The sequence below is a fragment of the Pseudonaja textilis genome, chromosome 4 (assembly GCF_049901715.1).
Source record: "Pseudonaja textilis isolate UNSWEBS1 chromosome 4, rPseTex1.2, whole genome shotgun sequence".
Lineage (NCBI taxonomy): Eukaryota > Metazoa > Chordata > Lepidosauria > Squamata > Elapidae > Pseudonaja > Pseudonaja textilis.
The window spans coordinates 27,707,164-27,729,940 of NC_141993.1; positions in this window are offsets into that span (position 1 = coordinate 27,707,164).

Sequence of the window (22,777 nt, forward strand, 5' to 3'; positions counted from 1 at the left end):
ATCACTGTACTATGAATTTTTGGTATACTGCATTTTTCCCCATAGATAATATAACTGATTCTGGTATATATTTAAAAGTCTAACTTTATCTGATTTACTTTTTTCTGGTACCTGACTCACCCTCTTGTCTTTTAATTTGGAAACTTTGGAAACTTCTATATTATTTTGGACTTCAGTAGTACTTTTTTTAACATACAAGTATTAATAATTTCACTGCATTTCAAAGAAACGGTTTCTAAATTCCCATTTCTCTTCAGCTACTGAAATGCAAACATTTTGAAATGTTTACTGTTATGTCTTTGGGACCGGTTGGAGTTCCCAACCAGGTCCGCTGTTTGAGCGGGAGCACCAGCCGCTCCCATTGGCTGACACCGTTTGACAGCCGCCCATAAAAGGCGGCTGTCGAGCAGTGTCAGCCCTGTTGCCGCCAGCTAATCTGCCAAGTTAGAAGGCAGACGCGGCAACCCTTTATTCTTGCAATAAAGCCTTTAACGTTCACTCTGGCTCAGCCTCGTTCCTCCACCGCTCTACAACACTGGCGACGAAGGTGGGATGCGATCGGAGGCTGCCAGACGTGCGATTCAGAAGAGCTGTAGCCACTAAGAGCGAAGCCACGGGCGCTGAAGCCGCAGCCACCGGCGCTCACAAAGAGCGCGAAACTCAAAAAGCCCCTCAGCTGGGGAGACAGACACTGAGTGGTAGCCACTAAGAGCGAAGCCACGGGCGCTGAAGCCGCAGCCGCCGGCGCTCACAAAGAGCGCGAAACTCAAAAAGCCCCTCAGCCGGGGAGACAGACACTGCCTGATAGGCGCAGCCGCAAACGCTCTTCTAAGAGTGCGAATTTTTGAATCACAACGACTACGGTGACAGGCACTGCCGCCTCAAAAAAATGAATGCCAATCCGACATTTCCACCTTTCAAGCCTACCGAGGAAACGTGGGATTCATATAAAAACCGTTTCAGCTACTTCCTCGACGCTATTGGTCTAACTGATGCTGCTGAACACACAAAAAAATCCTTTTTTCTCAGCTACTGTGGGGCTGCGGTTTTTGACACTGCTACAGCACTAGTTGCCCCTCGCGCTATCAGGAGCGTACCCTGGGATGAACTCCAAGAAATCCTCTCCAACCACTACTCACCTAAACCATCCCAGATAGCCAGGAGATATGCCTTCAGAACTAGAAGGCAGGCTGAGGGGGAGTCAATTAATGAGTATATGGCAGCTCTGAGGACAGCTGCCTTACAGTGTGGTTTTAGAGACTACCTAGAGGACATGTTATTAGACCAGATCGTCTGTGGGGTTAGAGACCTTAGGCTTCAAAGGCGCTTGCTAGCCAAAAAGGATTTAACCCTAGCTTTAGCCGTAGAAGAAGCCCAAGCTGCTGAACTCTCTGCCCAATCAGCAGCTGAGATTCAAGGAACTCCTTTAAAACCCAGCAGCTCCACTATTCATTCAGAGGAAGTTTCCCTCGAAGAAGACCCCATAGACTCAACAGACATTAACCGCCTTAGGCAACAAAAGCCCTCACAGGAAGGAGCGGGGCCGAGAAACAGTTTCACCCCCAAGCAACCTCCCATTTGCCTAGCTTGCGGGGGTTCCCACTCTAGGGCATCCTGCAGGTTTAGGAATACCATCCGTCTAAATTGTCAGAAGAAAGGCCACCTAGCCAGAGTCTGCCAAGCAGGGCGAAACCTCCCTCAGAGACCTCCACCACCTGCTAATTTCCAAAGGCAAGTGGAGGACTGCTATACTTGCTACCACGTGAACCATACTTCCAAGACTCCTAATAAAATCAGTATTTTTGTTTCTTTAGAAGGTAAGCCTTGCAGAATGGAGGTAGACACGGGATCTGCACTTTCGATCATCTCCTGGGAAACCCTAAAGAAGATTCATCCCAGATTCTCAAAGAAGAAGCTGCAGAAATGCCACCTGACACTGTGGGACTACCAAGGCAAGAACATCCCTGTCCTCGGGAAAGGCAAGTTTTTAGTTCAGTTCCAAGGTTTTAAAGGCCATTTGCCCTTGGTGGTTGTTAATGGTGCCCTCCCCAGTCTGTTGGGACTAGATTGGTTCCCTTCTCTCGGCCTTAGTGTAACGGGGATCCATGCTGTCTCAACCTCTGACGTAGACGCCCTATTCTCAGACTACTCTGATGTTTTTAGCAGCGAGCTGGGCTGCTATTCTGGCACCCCCATCTCCTTCACTGTGAACCCCCAGGCAATTCCCCTTCGCCTTAAGCCACGCAGAGTGCCTTTTGCCATCCGTCCTAAGTTAGATTTAGAATTAGATAAGTTACTGAAGCAAGGGGTGTTAGAGCCAACTGACTTTGCCAAATGGGAGACCCCCATAGTCACCCCACTCAAGAAAGATGGCAGCATAAGAATCTGCGCAGACTATAAAACCACCCTCAACCGTTATCTGCAGGTCAGCGCCTACCCTGTCCCTGTTATTCAACACCTGTTACACACCTTCGAGCCCGGCACTATCTTTGCCAAATTAGATATGTCCCAGGCATACCAACAGTTCCCTGTTGATGATCAGACAACTGAATTACAAACCATAGTCACACATAGAGGGGCGTTCAAGTTTAAACGCCTCCAATTCGGTGTAAGTGTGGCCCCGGGTATATTCCAATCCCTCATGGAAAGGATTCTCCAAGGTCTTCCGGGGGTTGTCCCTTATTTAAATGACATTTTAGTCTCAGCAGTTGACAGACCTCAGCTCATACAAAGGGTCAGAGCAGTCCTAGAGAAGTTTAGGCAGCATGGCCTCAAACTTAAAAGGGAGAAGTGCGCCATCGCCACTAGGCAAGTGGACTTTCTGGGGTATAGGATAGATGCCTCTGGCATTCACCCAGTCGAATCCAAAGTAAAGGCTATCCATGAGGCACCCACTCCAACTAACAAGACGGAGCTCCAAGCCTTTCTTGGGCTACTAAACTTTTACGCTTCATTTCTTCCGCACAAAGCATCTATTGCTGAACCCTTACACAGACTGTTAGACAAAGAATCCCCCTGGCATTGGGGACCCAAAGAAGCCCATGCTTTCAAGTCAGTCAAATCCTTACTCACATCTGATGCAGTTTTAATCCAATATAATCAACGACTCCCCCTGGTCCTAGCTGCTGATGCATCCCCCTTTGGGATTGGGGCTGTTCTGAGCCACAGGCTTCCCAACGGTTCTGAGGCACCAATTGCCTTCTTCTCTAGGACCTTCTCTACTGCAGAAAGGAACTACAGCCAAATAGATAAGGAGGCCTTGGCTGCAGTAGCTGCAGTAAAAAAGTTTCATGAATTTTTGTTTGGGCACCATTTTGAACTTATAACTGACCATAAACCACTCCTGGGGCTTTTATCAGGGGATAAGCAAACCCCACAGGTACTATCACCTAGAATGACCAGGTGGACTTTGTTCCTGGCCGCTTACTCATTCAAGTTGGTGCATCGCCCTGGAAAAAACTTGGGTCACGCTGATGCCCTTAGTCGCTGCCCCCTGCCAGTCCCAGTCGAAGACCCAGCACCCGTTCATGCCATCTTTGAAGTTAATGAACTGAAATTGCCGGTTACAGCCGAGGACATTGCTGCGCACTCAAAAAAAGACAGAATAATTGCCCAAGTCATGGACTGGGTGGGAAGGGGGTGGCCTGAAACACAATACACTTCTGACTTTGCTCCTTTCAAAACCCGTAAGCAGGAATTGTCGAAGCTACAAGGATGTCTGTTGTGGGGAACAAGAGTAGTCATCCCAGCCACCCTTCGGGTACCCATCCTAAAGGTACTTCACGAGGGCCACCCGGGCATCATAAGGATGAAGGCTCTGGCCCGCAGCTACGTGTGGTGGCCCGGCATGGATGCCCAAATCTCCAACTGGGTAAGCTCATGCCAACCTTGCCAAGAAACCAGGGCTGCCCCACCAGCAGCCACGCCTACCAAGTGGGAAAGTGCTAGGGGTCCTTGGTCTCGCCTGCACATCGACCTGGCTGGACCAGTACATGGCAGGACCTTCTTGGTTGTAGTAGACTCTTATTCCAAATGGATAGACTTGGCCCTACTACCTTCAACATCCACTCAAGCAATTGTTAAGGCTCTGACCCGTTTCTTCGTCACCCATGGGCTCCCTGATACTCTGGTGTCTGACAATGGCCCCCAGTTTACGTCTTGCGAGTTTAGTATGTACGTTGCCAACTTGGGCATCAGACACATCCTTACAGCCCCTTTTCACCCAGCTAGCAACGGGATGGCTGAGAGGGCAATCAGGTCAGCAAAAGAGGCACTTGCCAGGTTTGGCCAGGAAAACTGGCACTCCAAACTGTCCCGTTACCTCCTGAGCCAGCATACAATGCCTTGCACCACTACAAATAAATCCCCAGCAGAGCTCTTGATGGGGAGACGCCTTAGGACCACCCTGGACAGGTTGCACCCCCACTACTGCCCTGACACTCCTATAGGATCTGACAGTTTGGTCAGGGACTTTGCCCTGCATGACCTGGTGTATGCCAGAAATTATGCAGGGGACCCTCTGTGGGTACCTGGTCAAGTGGTGTCAGTCACAGGTCCTAGATCCTACAGAGTCCTCCTGGAAGATGGACGCCTGTGGCGTAGACACGTGGACCAGCTCAGAAGGCGATGGAGAAGCACAGCTGATGCCAACCCAGCCCAATCTCCTAGCACCGAGGGCTCCCTGCCGGAACCGGTCTACCCAGACGGAAGCTCCCTGCAGGACCCGATCTACCCCATCGACCAAGAGAGTTTGCTGGAGGACCCAGTCTACCAACAAGGGACCCCGAGCCAACAACCAAGTGAACCTGTCTGCCGTCCGGACCAAGCGACTCACCAAGGTCAGCCCGAACAGGGGGGTTTACCTAATTCGCAGAGCGCCCCACCCGACCGAGCCCGCTCCTCAACAACCACCGAGATGCTTCCTGAGGGCGAGGACTTGACTCCAGCCAGCAGCTTGCCCGGACTACGTCGATCCTGCCGCCAGCGCAGACAACCAACCTACCTGAAGGACTATGCATGCTCCCGGCTGGGGGTAAGGAGTGTTATGTCTTTGGGACCGGTTGGAGTTCCCAACCAGGTCCGCTGTTTGAGCGGGAGCACCAGCCGCTCCCATTGGCTGACACCGTTTGACAGCCGGCCATAAAAGGCGGCTGTCAAGCAGTGTCAGCCCTGTTGCCGCCAGCTAATCTGCCAAGTTAGAAGGCAGACTCAGCAACCCTTTATTCTTGCAATAAAGCCTTTAACGTTCACTCTGGCTCAGCCTCGTTCCTCCGCCGCTCTACAACATTTACCATCATGATGAAAATTCCTTTTATCCCTTACAGTTATAAGGGACTAGAACAAGAACATACCTGTTGCTCTAAAGCTACAACCTGTTTTACATGGCATTTTGAGAACAGCACTGCAAAGACAGAGGAAGTGGAGTGAGGTGGGCTGGGTGTTTTGGAAGGGTAGAATTGCTGCCAAGAGCACCTGTAAAGTGTCAGGCACTCTTTTTACCCTTTAAGGTATGAAGCTATAGAAGGGAAGAAAAAAAAAAACCGTGCCTGCCTATTACTATAGTTCTAAATGTGTTTAATAAAGTAAGTCTTGTAAACTTCTGTTGGCATTCAGTTGTTTTTGATGAAAGAACCAGGCAAAACATGCAGGAGAATAAACATAAGTGTCTAAAAGTATAATTTATTCTGTATCCCCCCTCCCATATTTAGAGAGCTGTCCAGGTTTCCCCCACCCCGTCAATTTTTCCTACAGTTGTAGTACAGTTGTTTGTCTGCCTGCCTGCCTGCCTGCCTGCCTGCCTGCCTGCCTGCCTGCCTGCGTCTGTCTGTCTGTCTATCTGTCTGTATGTCTGTCTCTCTTTTACTTGGGTGGACTTTGTCTCTGAGTGCTGAATAGATATGGGGAGTTTCTTTGGAACGCTGACGTATGGTTGGTGTCCTGGACATCTTCTGGGTTTCTGACTTTTCCTCCTAAGCTTTCCATTTGCAGGACTGTTGTTCTCCTTTCTGAGTTCCACAGACCACAAACAGTCCTGTATGTCTGTTTTTCAACTTTCAGCCCTTTCCAGGTCTTATGAAAATGGCAGTTAAACATATTCACCTGAGATTCTAATTCCCTTGAAATTTATCTCAAGGTTACTTCACATTGATCTTGGATGTATTATTTTGTTCTTCGAAATTGCAATCACAAATTGAGTCAAACTATTTTAAATGTTATTTCAAATGCTTTGCTATAAATATTTTATTTCTTATATTCATATTGTACCTTCGATGCCCAGGAGCTATTCATAACTCTTTTTTAGTGCTAAAAAGTCACTCTTTTATTACAAACAACAAACCTATACCCATAAGTTTCTAGCTGGGTCATAAAGATCTAGAGTACCCTGGTTAGAAATACAGTACTAGAAATTATATAAATTACAACAAAGTGATCCTAAGCATATCCACTTTGTAAACTATAAAATAGAATAGAGTAGAATAGAACAGAACAGAACAGAACAGAAGAGAACAGAATAGAATAGAATAGAATAGAATAGAATAGAATAGAATTCTTTATAGGCAAGCTTATGCAAAGAAAAAATAATTTCCTGACCGATAATCCAAGTAACCTATATACATTGGTAGTCCTGGTTTAACAACCATTCATTCAGGGATTGTTACAATGATGCTGAATTGATGGTATTTACAACCAGTCCTCAAAGTTATGGCCGTTGGAGTGGCACTGTGGTCATGGAATCAAAAATTTGGGTACTTGGCAGTCTGACTGCACTTATGATCGCCACTTGCACTTTAATTGCCCGCAACTTTCTCCCCAAAAGGGCAGAAACGGGGGAGGAGATAGATTGGTGGGAGAGTTGAAGGGGCAGCAACCACAAGAGAGCAGGAGAAACATGAGGTTCTCAACAGTGGTGGGATTCAAAAACTTTTACTACCGGTTCTGTGGTAAAAATCAACTCCAAAGTTGTTGGAATACAAAACAATTTTATTGAAGCATTTGCAAAGGCTGATACACACATAGGCAAGACACCACACCCAAGTAACGTAAAAGCATACTTTTATAATTGTCCTACTCCTGTGAGTTTACACCATTCCTTTCCAGGCCCAGTTGATAGGCCCAGTCTGGTCACATGCTTTCCAACCACCTATAATCTGCTATCATACCTAAATGTTTAAAGTTAGTTAAACCCTTATTCTCACCCAAACTTGCTAAGCACTTACCCTCACCATCTCTCATCTACTTGATATTCCCTTATCAGTTCTCTTATTTCACAAGAATTACAGCATAGCCAAAGAAAAGAGCATTGTAAAAGTTAAAAAAAAAACATTTGAAAAGGAAAAACATCAAACTGGGTTTGGGTAAGATACATTCTCAGCCTGTCCCAAGGTTGGCTCGACTATTTTCTTTGTTGATGGAGGCTTGAGAACAGCTAAAAATGCTAGAGTGTATTAAATGTTCTCCTGTCAGTCCTGATCTCCAAAAGAGAGGCCCTTTCTTGAAAGTTAAGGCTTATGGGAAATTATTAGCAATACAATTGAAAAGCAAATTTAAACATGGCTGTAACTTGGATATGTAGTAGTATAGCTATATGAAGATACTAACTCTAGGTAATTTGAACAAAGGATAAACCTTTCATAAAGTATAAAATATAGTATTAAATGGAAAATTACAACTTATTATATTATACCCCACAGGGTGATAACTGAAAACTATCTGTCTTCCCATGTTGTAGAACAATCTAGAATGTGTCTGATTCTATAATGTAAACTTGGGGTGAGCAACCTACAATTGCATGTGAACTTGCAGATTAATTTCAGCAGTACCCAAAACCCTGACAGAAGTTACTGCAGAAATCCAGTTTTCATTGAAAATTTGATAATGGCATATCTAATTTTCAGTCAGAAATTTAAGATTAAAATCAAATTTTTCTGTGTTCAAATTTTACTGTTCAAATTTTACCATGGCTGGGACTGGGACTGAGATTATTTCATTCTATGGCATCAGATGAACTTGGGTTTTTTGGCTCCTCCTTGACTGTTATTTTAGGACCTTTCAGAGTTAATTATGTTTATCATGGTGGTTTTTAAATTTAATTTATTATTTCACTTTATTGCTTTCAGAATGTTTGTAGAATATTACAAGCTGCAACAAGTTTCCCTGGAGTATGGCTGGGCTATAAATATGCAACAAGTTTCCCTGGAGTATGGCTGGGCTATAAATATGTTAAATAAATAAAAATAATAATCCATCACTGAGACGTAGCCTTGGACAAGATGTCAGGTATTAAGTAGTAGTTGGAGGCCCATCTGCCTTCTCCCCTATAGACATCCACAAGAAGGCATGATAACTTTGGCAGATTTTCAGCTATTTTTAAAAAAATGGTTTCAAATAAGCAGAAACTTCTTATCCTTATTCCAAGTTGATAATTTGAATATATTTTTTCTAATAAGAGTTAAGCCTCTAGGGCTACACACCACCCTACTATGCAGTTCTCAATGAGACTGCTGGAGTTTGTTTTGTTGGCTTATTTGTTCTGGGTATTTTTGAATTCAGGATGGCTACAAACCCTTGGGCAGCAACTATATTATGCTCAGTGGGAATATGGCAAAATTAGAGAAAGTTCATACCATCTTCAGAAAGGGAAAGGGAATCGATATGGGGGCATAGTTATGGAAAACCTTAATTAAGGAAAAGGGATGAAGATACTGCATTGACAATTTTGATTATTCATTTATTTTATTTATTTATTTTGGAAAACTTATATAGCCGCCTACTTGCCCACGGTGACTCCAAGCAGCTTACAGAAAATAAAAACACAACGTAGAAGGAATAAAACTAATAAAAAAGTAAATAATAATAATAACCTCTGACTGAGGCCTCAGCAACAGCACACATTCATATCAGCCATTTAATGAGCTCCATCCTACTCTGGGTTCCCCAGGCCTGTTGGCAAAACCACATCTTCAGGGCCTTCCCAAATAAGTGTCAGAGTGGGGACCAGTCTAATTTCTGGAAGGATGATGTTCCAGTGGGAGGGCATCTCTACCCTTCTTCTGGGTCCCACCAAATGTACCTCCTTAGGGATGGTATACCCACAACATTCCTTGTCTCCATGCTCTAGTGGGTCGTGTGGATGTAACTGGCAAAAGATGGTTCCTCAGGTAACCTGGTCCAAAGCCATAATGTTATATCATTCTATATAACATCAAAGCACATAAGGAGACTATACAGCAGTAAAATGAAGCTGTTAAGATGGTCACCTCTCAAAGTCAGGTATTCCATATAGGCAGTCCTCAAACTTACAACCGTAATGGAGCCTACCCATTATGGTTGTAAGTCATGAGGGTCATAAAATGGGTCATCACATGACCTATCTGAATTTATGACCTTTTTTTGACATGGTTGCCAAGTGGATCACCTCAGTTGTTAAATGGATCATATAGTCCTCAAGTGACTCCATCTTCCCTATTGACTTTGCTTGTTAGAAGCCAGGTGGGGAGATCACAAATAGAGATCACATGATGCCAGGATGCTACAATTATCATAAATAGCTGCTGGTTGCCAAGCTCTCAAATTTTGATCATGTGACAATGGGGACACTGAGATGGTTGTTAAGTATAAGGACCAGCTGTAAATCATTCCTTTCAGCGCCGTTGTAATTTTGAATGGCACTGAATGGCAAGGGTCACCAACCTTTTGGACCTCAGGGACCACCAAACTCATAATTTTAAATCCTGCAGACCACTAATATGAATTTTGACTGATGGTGGCTTGCTGACTTTGTTGGGAAAGTCGGTCCCATATTCCAGAGCTGCAGTAGTCATAGGACTGGTCCTTTGGTCATCCTGGAGCAGCAGCTCCTCCACCCAGGTGCATCGGCCTGCCATGGATTGGAAGAGCTGCTCTGGGATGACCAAAGGGCCAGTCTTGTGACTACTGCAGCTCTGGAATATGGAACTGACTTTCCCATCAACGTCAGCAAGCCACCCCGGGGCAGATTTCCCTCCCCCGCCGTTGGTTTTACCTTCCAGTTCTAGCCTGTGTAGCTCTACTCAAGGTAAGGTTTCCACTTAGCCAAAGGATGGGGGCCAGCAGGTGGGTGGGCCATGTGTTCCTGCACAGCCTGGATTAATTGCCTTGCGGGGAGTGTTTTAGGGGGACATTTATCTGCGGACCACCAAAATTTTCTCACAGACCACAGTGTTCCCTGGCCCACCAGTTGGCAACCACTGCTGGATGGTATAGGTAGGAGAAGAGCAGGCAGAAGTGGAGGGCAGAGTAAAATGTGCTGTAAGTTTAGAGTCCTTGTGTTGCCACAAGAGATCTAAGTCCACTCCCCCTTGAATTCTGTTGACCCTTATCTAGCACCAACTTAGTGTGGACTATTCGTTGATCAGATTGTTGGTCAGGAATCAGATGATTCTGATGATTGGCCAAAAGGAACTTATGTTGAAATGGCAAAACTAAAGTTCAGGCCTCAGCAGGTCTTGGAAAGTTTTATAGGAAACCACTAGCCTGTGACCAAAATCACAGAAGGCATGCTTGCCTATTTTTGTGATTTCTATATTTTCTATATTTTATCTGTAGTGTGCCAGCTGCACATTATATAATGAAATGAAATCAAAGAAATGTATAAATATCTGGCTGGCATTATGCTCGGGATTCCTTCCTTCTTGGAGGGACCCATCTTCATTCAGTTGAATAAACGTGTTAACTTATCATCACATACACCTGGACTCTTTTATTTTTACCAAGCCACACCTATTAATCTTCATGACAAGATTCTTATGTACAGTTTTCAATAAATCATTTATGCTATCATCTACACAATGGTCCTCATATTTTGTGCCTAACAAATGGTCATTAAATGAATGGTTGTAAGCCAAGGAGTACCTGTACTTGCAGACCAAATTTGTAGGCCTACAATCTAGATAGGGCACATCATTGGGAAAGGTCTATCTAATGTCTCTCTCTTCCTTAGAGGCTGAAAATCATGCTTTCATATTGTTAGCAAGAGAACAGCTTGGAGAGCACAGAAAGACAGCATTCATATTGGAGTTTGTTCATCTAAGAGCTGTGAAGAGATATTGTCATAGCCCAGGTGAGCCAGTCTGTTGTATAAAATGGGCCAATCTGATGAGGCAGTTTAAGGGTTGAGAAATGAGATTTTGAATTTGATCTGATATTTCACAGAAAGTCAACAGTGTAACTGTCAAGATTGCATGCACGCAAGTCTTGAAACAATTGTACCATTGCAAACGCCCGCAATGTTGGTTTTGATAATTGAAATAATCAAGACTTCAGTTTACAAATGTGAGAGCATATGATGTGCAATAAATCATGAGGGTTGGTTCCAAATTGCAGGGAGATAGGGATTTGTTTTTCTGACATAAGATAAAAAGAAAATCAAATTTAATTCTATTGAAATATAAATAATAAGAAAATGACCTTTCTTGTGCAATCAACGACGGAGCTTATTTTTCAAGATATTTACTATGTTCAAGCCAAAGTGTACATTATTTATTTATTTTTCAAATTTCTCCATCTGACATACCACATAGCTATTTGCCTTATTTTGCCTTTCTAACTTTGATTTCAAATATACAGGTAGTCCTGGACTTACGATCACAATTGAAGCCAAAATTTATGTTGCTAAACAAGATTGTTAAGTGAATTTTCCCTCATTTTCCTGTCACAGTTGTTAAGTGAATCACTGCATTAATCATTAAATTAGTGATTCCGTGGTTAAGTGAATTTGGTTTCTCCACTGACTGCTTGTCAGAAGGTCACAAATGGTGATCAGATGACCCTGAGAGACTGCAACCATCATAAATATGAGTCAGTTGCCAAGCATTTGAATGTTGATCACATGACAGTTATAAGACACTTTTTTTGGTGCTGTTGTAACCTTGAATCATCACTAAATGAATTATTGTAAGTCGAGGACTACTAGTTCTAGTATTCACAGCAGAGCACTTCCTTTAAACCAAGGCCCAAGTTCCAGATTTTTTTTTTCTGTGGGAAATACAGTCCTAACTTTATGCCAGAGGATGCTGCAGTGCCAGAATGCATCCTAAGGGGCACCAAAAAAATACCAAACAATATTCCTTTTCATTTCGGAAAACCAGGTCAAGCCTGCAAACTAATTATTGGGAGCATTAGAGACGAAAACTGGAATGTCTTGTTCTTGGTTCATTTAACCTTTGTGGGAAGTCACTTGAAGCTAGAAGGACTTTGCAGAGAAGTACCCATCTTTTTTAGAGTTTTGAAATGCAGATGCACTGGTTGTGATAGTTCATATGAACTAGTGTTCACCTGTGGAAATTAACATGACACTCTGTACTCTCTGAACTCTTTATTCATCTTGGCCTTTGACATCTCAAGATGGTGCTGTTCTACAATAATGGCCACTATTTTTACGTGTATCTATATCAGTGCCTGTTGCCAGTGGTGGGCTGCAACTGGTTTAACAACCGGTTTGGTAAACGCACACTTGGCGTGCTACATGCATGCATGAAGCATTCAGTAAGCACCTGTTTTAGGCTTAAAAACTTACCTTCTATGTCAGCACTGGTGAGTAAAACAGCTGAGACGCGGCAATCTGCTGTGCCTCATGAATCAGCTGAGCTGTCATGCCCCTGTTGGAATCTGATTCCGAAGGGAAGGCTGAGCAGCTGACAGGGAGTGGGAGTGTGGCTCCTTTGCCTGTGGAAGAAACTGGGGAAAGGCACAGTCTGGCTGGGCAGAGCAGGAGAGAGGTAGAGCAAGGCAGAAGGAATTCAGAGGAAGATCCAGGCCCACCCCATCTTCATCCTAGGGCACACAGGAAGGAACGAGAAGGGAGCAATGTGAATTGCATGGCTTACTGGGGAGAAAATAGCCCTGATTCCCTTCATTAGCTGCAGCTGGGAACACAGTGTTTAAAAAGGGAGTTTGCGTACAGCAAATCATTGGAAACAAATTGTGTATTATCTTGTTTTGTCGAGGCTTATCTGGGTTCCTGGCATCTTCCCAACTATGTGTGTTTTGTTGGCCTTTAAAGTCTGCAATTCCTTATCCTGCCCTGCCCAGTTAATTGCTGCAGCATGGTTTGTGTGGATTTTTTTTTATAGTTTGTATGTACTTTGTTTTCAGACTGAATTTCCTCCACTTAAAGACTGTTCTTGGGAGAGTTTTTTCTCCAGCCAAAGGTAACTGGACATTTGGGGAAAATTGGAGGTATTAAAGAGACTTTTCTTATTTATGTGACTGTGTTGCCTTTGTGCCACACCCCGGATCATCACATGAGCTAAAAAACAGGGAAATATAGGACAGGAAAGGACAGGGATGGGTGGGTGGGGCCAACTGCTCACTGGAACTACCGGTTTGCTAGAACTGGTGCGAACTAATATCAGCCCATCACTGTCTGTGGTCTATACTTATGCGTGCATACTTTTGCGTGTTTGCATTCTTGTATTTCTGAACAAAGAGCAGAGTGGCATTCTTATTTAAGATTTGATTTATTTTGCATGTTCCTTTGGCATTGGTATTGTTCCAGAGGTTGAAGGTAGTCCTCAACTTATGACCACAGTTGAGCCCAAAATGTATGTTGCTAAGTGAGAAAATTGTTAGGTGAGCTTTGCCCCATTTTATGATTTTTCTTGCCCCGTTAAGTGAATGACTGCAATGGTTAAATGAGTAACAGGGTTAAGTGAAGCTGATTTCTCCATGGACTTTGCTTGTCAGAAGGTTGCAAAAAGGAATCACATGACTCCAGGGCACAGCAACCATCATAAATATGAGTCGATTGTTAAGCCTCTGAATGTAAAACATGTGACCACGGGGATGCTGCAACAATCATGCGTGTGAAAAATGGTCATAAGTCACTTTTTTCAGTGCTGACTTAAGTCACTAAGTGAACTGTTGTAAGTCAAGGACTACCTATATTCAGTGGTGGGATTCAAAAAAATTTACTTCCAGTTCTGTGGGTATGGCTTGAAGGGCATGGCAGGGGAAGGATACTGTAAAATCTCTAGTCAGACGTGGTATTTGCCGGTTCTCTGAACTACTCAAAGTTTCTGCTACCGTTTCTCCAGAACTGGTCAGAACCTGCTGAATAACACCTCTGCCTGTATTTTAAGAATAGGCAGCAAAACCTTTCCATGGCAAGAATTATCTTTTCACTGAGAAGTCAACCAGACATTAAACAGATGGTTCTTCCTTAATGCAGAAAAAGAAATGTGCCTCTTACCTAACCTGTCTGGTTTTTGATGGGGTGTGTATTCACCTAAATGACTGTGGGCTGAAGAATAGGCAAGCAGGAATGCAAAATGCTAAATATAGTAAGTAAGGAGCCTTGCTATTCTCCTATGTTCCTTCTGCTACCTTGAGTTGGTGAGACAGTAAATAGCAAATATCTCTAGCAAGGGAAGAATGCAAGCTAATTTGGTTGCCCGACACAATATACAGAAAAAGAGGGTGAAGAATCAATGATGAGATAGCCACAGGATAACATATACTGTTTTGTGTAAATGTACTCCACTCTTTAATCCCCTTTCTTCGCCTTTTGTTTCTCCCACAGCTGGTTTCCCCTTTGATTGGTACATATCTAAATATCTGTCTCAAAGCAAGGTGTGCAGCTGTGATCAACTAAGAAAGCTGTTTGCTTTTGGTCTGATGCGATGCTCTCTTCTCTTTCGAAATCAGGATAGATGAATTGATTTCAAAACTCCAGCATCAGCTGCTGTCATTTGTGCTGCAATCCATGCTATCCGATTTCCCAAATATTTCCCAAAGACGCAGTAGATGGAGTAAAAAAAAAAAAAAAGCACTTCAAGAAGGAAGTTATTTGCGCTTAATATGTTGCCGGGAACCAGAGCAATTTAATGAAATATCATCTGCTATTTTCTTGAAGGAAGCAAATCTTGGCTGTGAAATATCAGCTATCTCTTCATGCTTTTTATAAATCTGAACTTCCTCAACAAAAAAGAAAGTGCCCTTTTCCTTCTCTTAACACTGCTTATGGTGCTTTGTCCTTTCAATAAAGCTTTGGTCCGCTTCTTATTTTCCAAACTCATCTATCACTGCTCACTCTAAGAATTCGATTCTGAGCGGCTCAAGGTCGCCTCAGCCTTCCATCCTTCCGAGGTCTGTAAATCCCAGATTGTTGGGGGCAATATGCTGATTGTGTAAACCACTTAGGGAAGACAGTAAAGCACTATGAAGTGGTATGTAAGTCAAAGTGCTATTGCTATTGCTATCGGTCTCTCCATTATGTTCCAGAGTAACTTTTGAGAAAATGATAACAGTTTGATCTGTCACCACATTACAAGACTGCATTATGAGCTGGACAGTATTACTTGGTCTGTTGTGTAAATGCTTGTATGTTTTTAGGAGGCAGGGAATTTTGGTGGGTGGGGACTTGTTTGGGGATTGTCGTCTGTGTGTGCATGTTGAGTCTGGTCTCTGGGCGTTATGTCAATTTTGTTGTATATATACTGTGTATATACATACAATGACAATAAAGAATTCAATTCAATTCAATGATCAGAATTCATTTTGCTTGGGAACCTGCATGTGTTTTATGACAGTTGCAGCATTCCAGGGTCATGTGATGACCATTTGTGACCTTCTCAGCCATCTTCTGACAAGCAAAATCATGGAGGAAGTTGGATTCACTTAATGACTGCAGTGGTTCACTTAGTGACCATGGCAAAAAGGTTATAAAATCAGTCATGACTTAGTTATGGAAATTCTGATGTTAATTGTGACCTGTTTTGGTGGAAAAGTTGGGATCAAAACTATAGAATGTAATCTAAAATTTCTTTTGTCATGGAACTTTTGGATGATATATATGCAGTTGTTGGTATTTAGGCTCTGACTTGATGATCAGTTTCAATACATAAACCTTGCTATGAACTTTGGGAATTGTAATCTTTCAACATCTGGAGGGGCACCATGTTGAGGAAGGTTAGTGTAATAAAGGCCTTCAGACTCAATTTATTTCATTTAAAATTTCTTCAAATAAAAATGTTCAATGCTTTTGAACAGTGTGTAACATTCCTCTTAAGAACTCATTGCTCTGAAGTGGAATATTAGATCGATATGGCAGCATTGAAGTACTGTATCTGTTATACTTAAGAGAATGTCACTACAGTCCTTACTGCAGTGAGTTAGGAATTTATGTGATTTACTTTAAATAGTGGGGAAAGGTGGCTCAGCTGTTAAAGAAGATGAGCTTGTCAGCTGAAAACTGACAGCCTGGGTTTGAGACCTGAGCACTGTGCAATGAAGTGAGCTCCTGATACTTGCCCCAGCTCATGTCTACCAAGCAATTCAGAAGCAAATGCAAGTAGATAAATAGGTATCACTTTGGTGGGAATGCTGGACACATGATCACAGAAATGTCTTCGGACAAAGCTGGGTTTCCTTGGCTAAGAAATGGAGATGAGCACCACCTCCTTGAGCTGGAAATAACTGGACAGGGGAAACCATTACTTTTACTTTACTTAAAGTAGACATCCATATAGCCAGACTGATACCCATTTGTTAACAAGTTTATTTGGAAAGACTTAATCCCTTTAATTAAATGCATTCATTTCCAGAGTTGCTTTGGAGGAAATTTGTAAAATCCTCCTCTCCTTTGAGTAACTAATCCTGTAAAACAAGAAGCAAGCAAGATAACAACAGTTTGGATAGACTTTATCTTAGCCCCATTTCTTTTTTTTTTTTTTCTGGGCCCTTTGTTATCTGAAAGGTGGGCAGAGGATACAGGTGAAGGCAGAGGGGAAGGTATAGCAGAGACATCTTCCTTCTCAGATCAACAGCAATCACATAAATAAATAGGGTCTTTTAGGCTGCAGTCGGGCAAATCCTTTTCCAACAGATAAAATATAAACACTGTTTCCCACCAGACGTTCATCGGAAGATTGATTTAACTTTTGAGGGCACCAAATCAGAAGAAGGTACAGCACACCATCAACAAATTATTTTTCTGGATTTTGATCCTCTATGGCAGTGGCCCCCAACCTTTTTTGAACCAGGGACCAGTTTCACGATTATTTATTCTTCCACGGACTGGTACCTGAGTAACGCGAGACTCCACCACCATCGGGACGGCTCTTCATTCGAAGCTGCGCCCCCGTTCAACGAAACTAAGGCATGAGCACCCAAACAGCGCTTTCCAACCTAAAACCCGGAAGCACTTTCCAACCGAAAACCCGGAAGCAACCAAAAACCCAGAAGCGCCGTCAAAACAAGATGGCGGCGCCCAAGCTTTGTGGCACGGTAAAAAATGATCCACGGACCTGTACCGGTCCAGGGACCGGTGGCTGGGGACCCCTGCTCTATGGTATCAAACTGGATATGGCACCACCCATATCCAAGAAGAAAGAATCTGGACAATTCATAGATACTAATATTATATAGGAATACAAAAGACATAATGGAATGCATAATAATGCAATGCATAGGAATGGAGATATACTCAATGTGGTCATGAAGTTTTGTTTCAGTGGAGAACAAAAATCTGCAGGAGAATACAATGAAATTAGCTTGGAAGAATTCATTAGAAGAAATATCAAAGTGCAACTGAATATTGCAGTAGTCTATGCTGGAAAAAATGAAAGCAATACCAAAACAACCTGTTCCTATTTTCACCAATTTTTCAGAACTATATTAAACTACAAAAACGTAAGTCCAATTTTTGTTCACTTCTGAATGTCATCATTAAAATTAAGTAACAAATTGCCAAAGATTTGTCACTGCATTTTTTTCCCATTTTTATTGAAAATATTAAGTCATATCGGTCTATCAAGAATTGAAAAAAAATGCCTCTGTCATATCCCATCATTTCAGCAGCTCTGTCCTTTATGGCCTTCATATATTTTGGCATCAAAAAGATTGCCAACTCTGCCTTACACCATCTGTGGCAGGTTGTCTTCTAAGGTCAACCCATTTGGGAGGGAAATGTTTCAAGAATATTAAGGGATGAAATACAGTGGGATTCAGCCGGTTCACATCGGTTCGGGCAAACTGGTTACTAAATTACACAATCCACCCCCACCCACCCCCGCTATCAAAGTGGATCCTGGGTGCGGCACTGTACTGCAATGGGTGAGGGAAGGAGAGGCCACTTTCCCTTTTTCTTCTCCCTGCTCCTCCTCCTTCCCTCATGCTGGCTGCTCTGTTGCCTATTTCTCCATTGCATGCAGAACTTAGGATCTGCTTTGATAGCGGGAGGATGGGTGTACTTTAACAACCAGTTTGCCTAGGGTCAGGTTGGCCATCGGGAGGGGCTTGTCCCGCATGTGTGGTGGAGGGTGGACCTCCCACAACAGCCAATCCGAACCTGGGCAAACCAGTTGTTAAATTATTTGAGCCCACCACTGGTGAAATTGTTATTTTAAGTCCCACCAATAGTTAATATTTTACTTTTACCATTTTCACAACAAAAAAAACATATCCAGAAATATATTAAAAAGAGGCTGAGGAAGTTGGCCTCACTCATTTAAGGTGGAGATTGGACCTCTGAAAGTTGCAAACACAAAACATCAGGCACTAGGTATTTTGTCAAGCTACACATTTTGTACTCTGATACATAGCATCACACTTAAAATATGATTACCTACTAGCTAGAAAGCCTCTCTTTGATTCTAGGCCATTTATTGTATCTATTCAATTGATTTTCTTCTGAAGCTCCATTCTACTTGTTACCGTGTTCTTTATTCTCCAGCCTGCCTTAATAGGCCCTAGAAGATTCTGCTGACATTCCTTCTCACAGTAAGATCCAACACATTAGTGCGAGACCTCAGCACAGTGCGATTTTCACATTATAAATTTGTACATCATGCCTTCCTGTATGACTTGCCTCTTTTCAAAAGGCTGTTATAGAAATCGTTGCAGAAGCATTAAGTGGCAGAAGCTACTCACCCACCAACTCTAGCTCTTTCAAAAAAAAAAATCTAGGCAAATTAACAACAATCATGTATATTCAAACCCTATCATATCTATTCAAATTAACCTAATCATAACTATTCAAACAAAATCCACAAAAAGGCATAGAGAGATATCTGTCAACAGTAAATAGTGAGTTTTCACAACCTTCTTCAGTCCTTTATTTTCTCCCTACTGTCAATTTAAAATGTAACATCTCAAAAGAAGAGTTCTCTAGATGTGTGCTTAGACTGCATTCCTTCCATAATAATTTAAATATTGGTTTTAGATCTAGGATGGTATAATGGTTAAGAAGCTGAGGCTGAAGCCTTCCCTAAACCATAAGCAAGTCCAGAGAGTACCAAACATCCCTCATGTCAACCCTGAGCTATAAATATTCTCCTTTATTGGTACATTGCCATTCCTTCCACGAACAGAAATGCCTCTAGACTGTTATCTAGACTGTGGCTCCTCTCTCTCTCTCTCTCTCTCTCTCTCTTTCTCTCTTATTTTCACAGACCATTACAGCCTGCTGCCATGGTAAGTAACCTAGAAATTGTTTCATTACTTTCGATGGCCTGAAGTAACCCTGATTTCTTCCAGGTTTATTAAAAATATAGTTCCAATAAACTAGCAGGAGGCCCTTGCATTCACAGAAATTCAAAAAGCCAACATGATGGCCCCATCCTGTATTTTGTTTGATCCGCAAGCCACTGAATGAGTCTAAGGGTCAGCAGGCCATCATTTCTTGCTCTCCAGTTAATTTTCTTAAGCCATATGCCAAGTCATGCCTTTCAGGTTTGATCATCACAGTTTATCCCCAGAAAGTTTTCCATTCTCCTCCAGCTGGCTTGCCTTGCATTGGATAATTAGAATTATTGGCAGCAATAATCAGTAATGCTACAGCTGCACTTTTGCCAAAGTCCACCGAGATTGCAGTTCCAATTCTTAAGTGACTGAAGGTAATTGAATGAGTATGCTTTCCTTGTCTTGTTTTAAATATTCACATAGAGATCCTGAATAGATTTTTTTTTTTGCTTTCACTGTAGGTAGTAGGCATCTTGCCTTCTTTTCAAGAAGTGTGTTTTCATCTGTAGCTATTAAGGAACTCAAATCAATACAAAAGAAAGAAGGCCGAGGGAGGGCCTAAGTTCCATGTTTTAATTCAAAATGTGGAAAATGACAAAAAAAACCAACAACCCTGCTACTCTGATTTTAATGGTGTGTGTATGTGATAGGAATTAGATGCAACAAAATTTTGTCTTTAAACTTTTGGAGATTGCAGATCAGATCTCCAGAATAAGTCCACAACTATCTGGACGACTGAGAATCTCTATAGACTTTTAGCTGTACAATTTGGGATGAATACCCTTGGAATGGTATGGGAGTAGGAATGGATTTCCAGAGGAAAAATTGCAGACTACAGGAACCAGGACCCTGGAATCAGGTAACCTGAGGACACCAATAAACCTCCAAGTGCTTCAAAGACCCTCCAAAACAGGGGTCTTCAAACTTGACAGCTTTAAGACTTGTGGACTTCAACCCCCAGAATTCCTCCTCCAGTCATGTTAGCTCAGGAATTCTGGGAGTTGAAGTCCACAACTCTTAAAGCTGTCAAGTTTGAGGACGCTTGCTCTAAAAGGATGCAAATGACCAGCTGTCCACAAGAAATATAAATCCTTCCATTCCTCACCATCCTGTCAGAGCTGAAGAAGCTTCATGGATAAGAAGTGAAATGTCTTCAAAGAAAAAATAAGAAAGTTCTGAAAAAGCAGCTTTGGGACAACCATGACCTGGATGACTGAGAATCTCTACAGATTTTTAACCAGAGATGGTTGTTACATTAACATTCAACAACTGCCTAACTTCCATATCATTTGACCCCAAGCAAAATGTCTTCTAATTTGAATTACCAGTGGGTTTAAATAACTATGGGTGTAAGGGAGAGAGTGATTGCTCACACAGGCAATCAACCTTTTTCTTTAACTACGTTGTTGTTTGTACAAAGGATTCATATCCAACTTCCTTGCTTGAGTTTGCGATAAAAATAAAGTGTTTCCCCTGTCCAGTCATTTTTTCACTCCATTGCTCATCTCTGTTTCTTAGCTGAGGGAGCCAGCTTTGTCTGAAGATCTCTTCCATAGTCATGTGGCCAGCATGGCTGTATGCCGAGGCACACAGAACACGGCTGCCTTCCCACTGAAGTGGTAGCGATTAATCTACTTGCATTTGCATGCTTTCAAATGCAGGAGCTGGGGCAAGTAATGGGTGCTCAACCCATCACATGGTGCTTGGATCTTGAACCCGGGCAAGCTCAGCATCTCTAACTGCTGAGCCATTGCGTCCCCTGAGTCTGTGATACTTTTTCAAATTCTTAGCTTAGTAAATGTTTAGTAAAGTCAAGATCCTGTGAGGAGAACCTGACACAGTTTTTTCAGGCACTTTCTAACATCCATAATAAGTGTTGTTTCTTTTGCAGTGGGCCTTTATGGTGGCACAAGTTAACTGCAGAATTGAGGCAGGCCTTTTTTCCATCGTGCCCTTGACAACGTATCACTTATTTATGTATTTATTTGGAGGCTGCTGAACTCAAAATGACTTTGGGTGACTTAGATTAAAAATGAAACAGTACAAGCAAACCAGTTAAAAAAATGCCTATGTATCTGAACCATGGCCCCCTCAGAAAAAATACCTCACCCATAGGGTTCCAAAAACACCTACACCCTTAGATTTATCTGCCAGCTTTCATATAGGAATTCAAGGTGTCATGCGTAGCATTCCTTCCAACAGAAGAGTATACAGTTCAGAGTTGAACAGTGGAGTCTATGGTGCTTTCTAAGCTAATTATTTCATTATAGACATCTGATTACCCAACTAGGTAACTTCATCAGTTCTAATGAGTTCCATGATTGGATATTGCTTTCTGCTTGCTTGTTTGTTTGGTGTTAATCCCTACTTATATGGATGTTTGGATGTTGGAGAGGATGTGTTCTGATCTTTTTGTTTCTATCTTAGCTTTTTTTTAAATGGTGGGCAAATGTGGTTTACCTGTATGTGCCTACTGTATTGATGACTGATTTGTCTGAATGCCAAGTTTGAAGGAATTATCTAGCATTTTTAGATTTGGCTTGGCAGTTTCTCAGTTCTACTGTGGTTGTCCACAGGTTGTGAAATTAAGGAGCATTCCTTCCTCCTGTGAGATAGGCTGGGCTGAGGGATTATGCCAGTGGTAGTTAACCTTTTTGGCACCGAGTGCCGAAATGCGTGCGCACCAGAAACAGGAAGAGCAGCCGGCCACCTGGTCTTCTGGCTTCTAATGTGCACGTGTATGCAAAGATCAGCTAGCCGGCTAGTTTCTAATGTGCATGCGCCAGCCAGCCAGCTGATCTTCATGCATGTATGTGCTCCAGCCAGTTAGTCTTCATGTGTGCATGCACGTTAGAAACCAGAAGACCAAGTGGCCAGTGCGCATGTGTGCACTGCGAACTGCTCTTCTGGTTTCCGGCTCTCCAGTGAGCACGAAGACCACATGCATGCACCGGAACCCAGAAGAGCAATGGGCAATGGCTGATGTGCCTGGAGAGATGCCTTTGCATGCCACTTTTGGCACGCATGGCATAGGTTCGCCATCACGGGATTATGCTCATTCAAAAATCACCTGCGTTCCTATGATTCAAGCCAGCCAGTTCTCCGGGTGCTGTAACTAGAAACTCCCCACCATATAATAACAGTGGGGCCCATAAAGGCAACATTGCCACTATGTGTTAAAGGATCTTTGTAACATAAGCTAAGTATAGGACTCTGCAAGCCAGAAAAAAAAAAAGATTTAAAACATGCTGAGACAATCCTGCAACTCAATTTATAATTT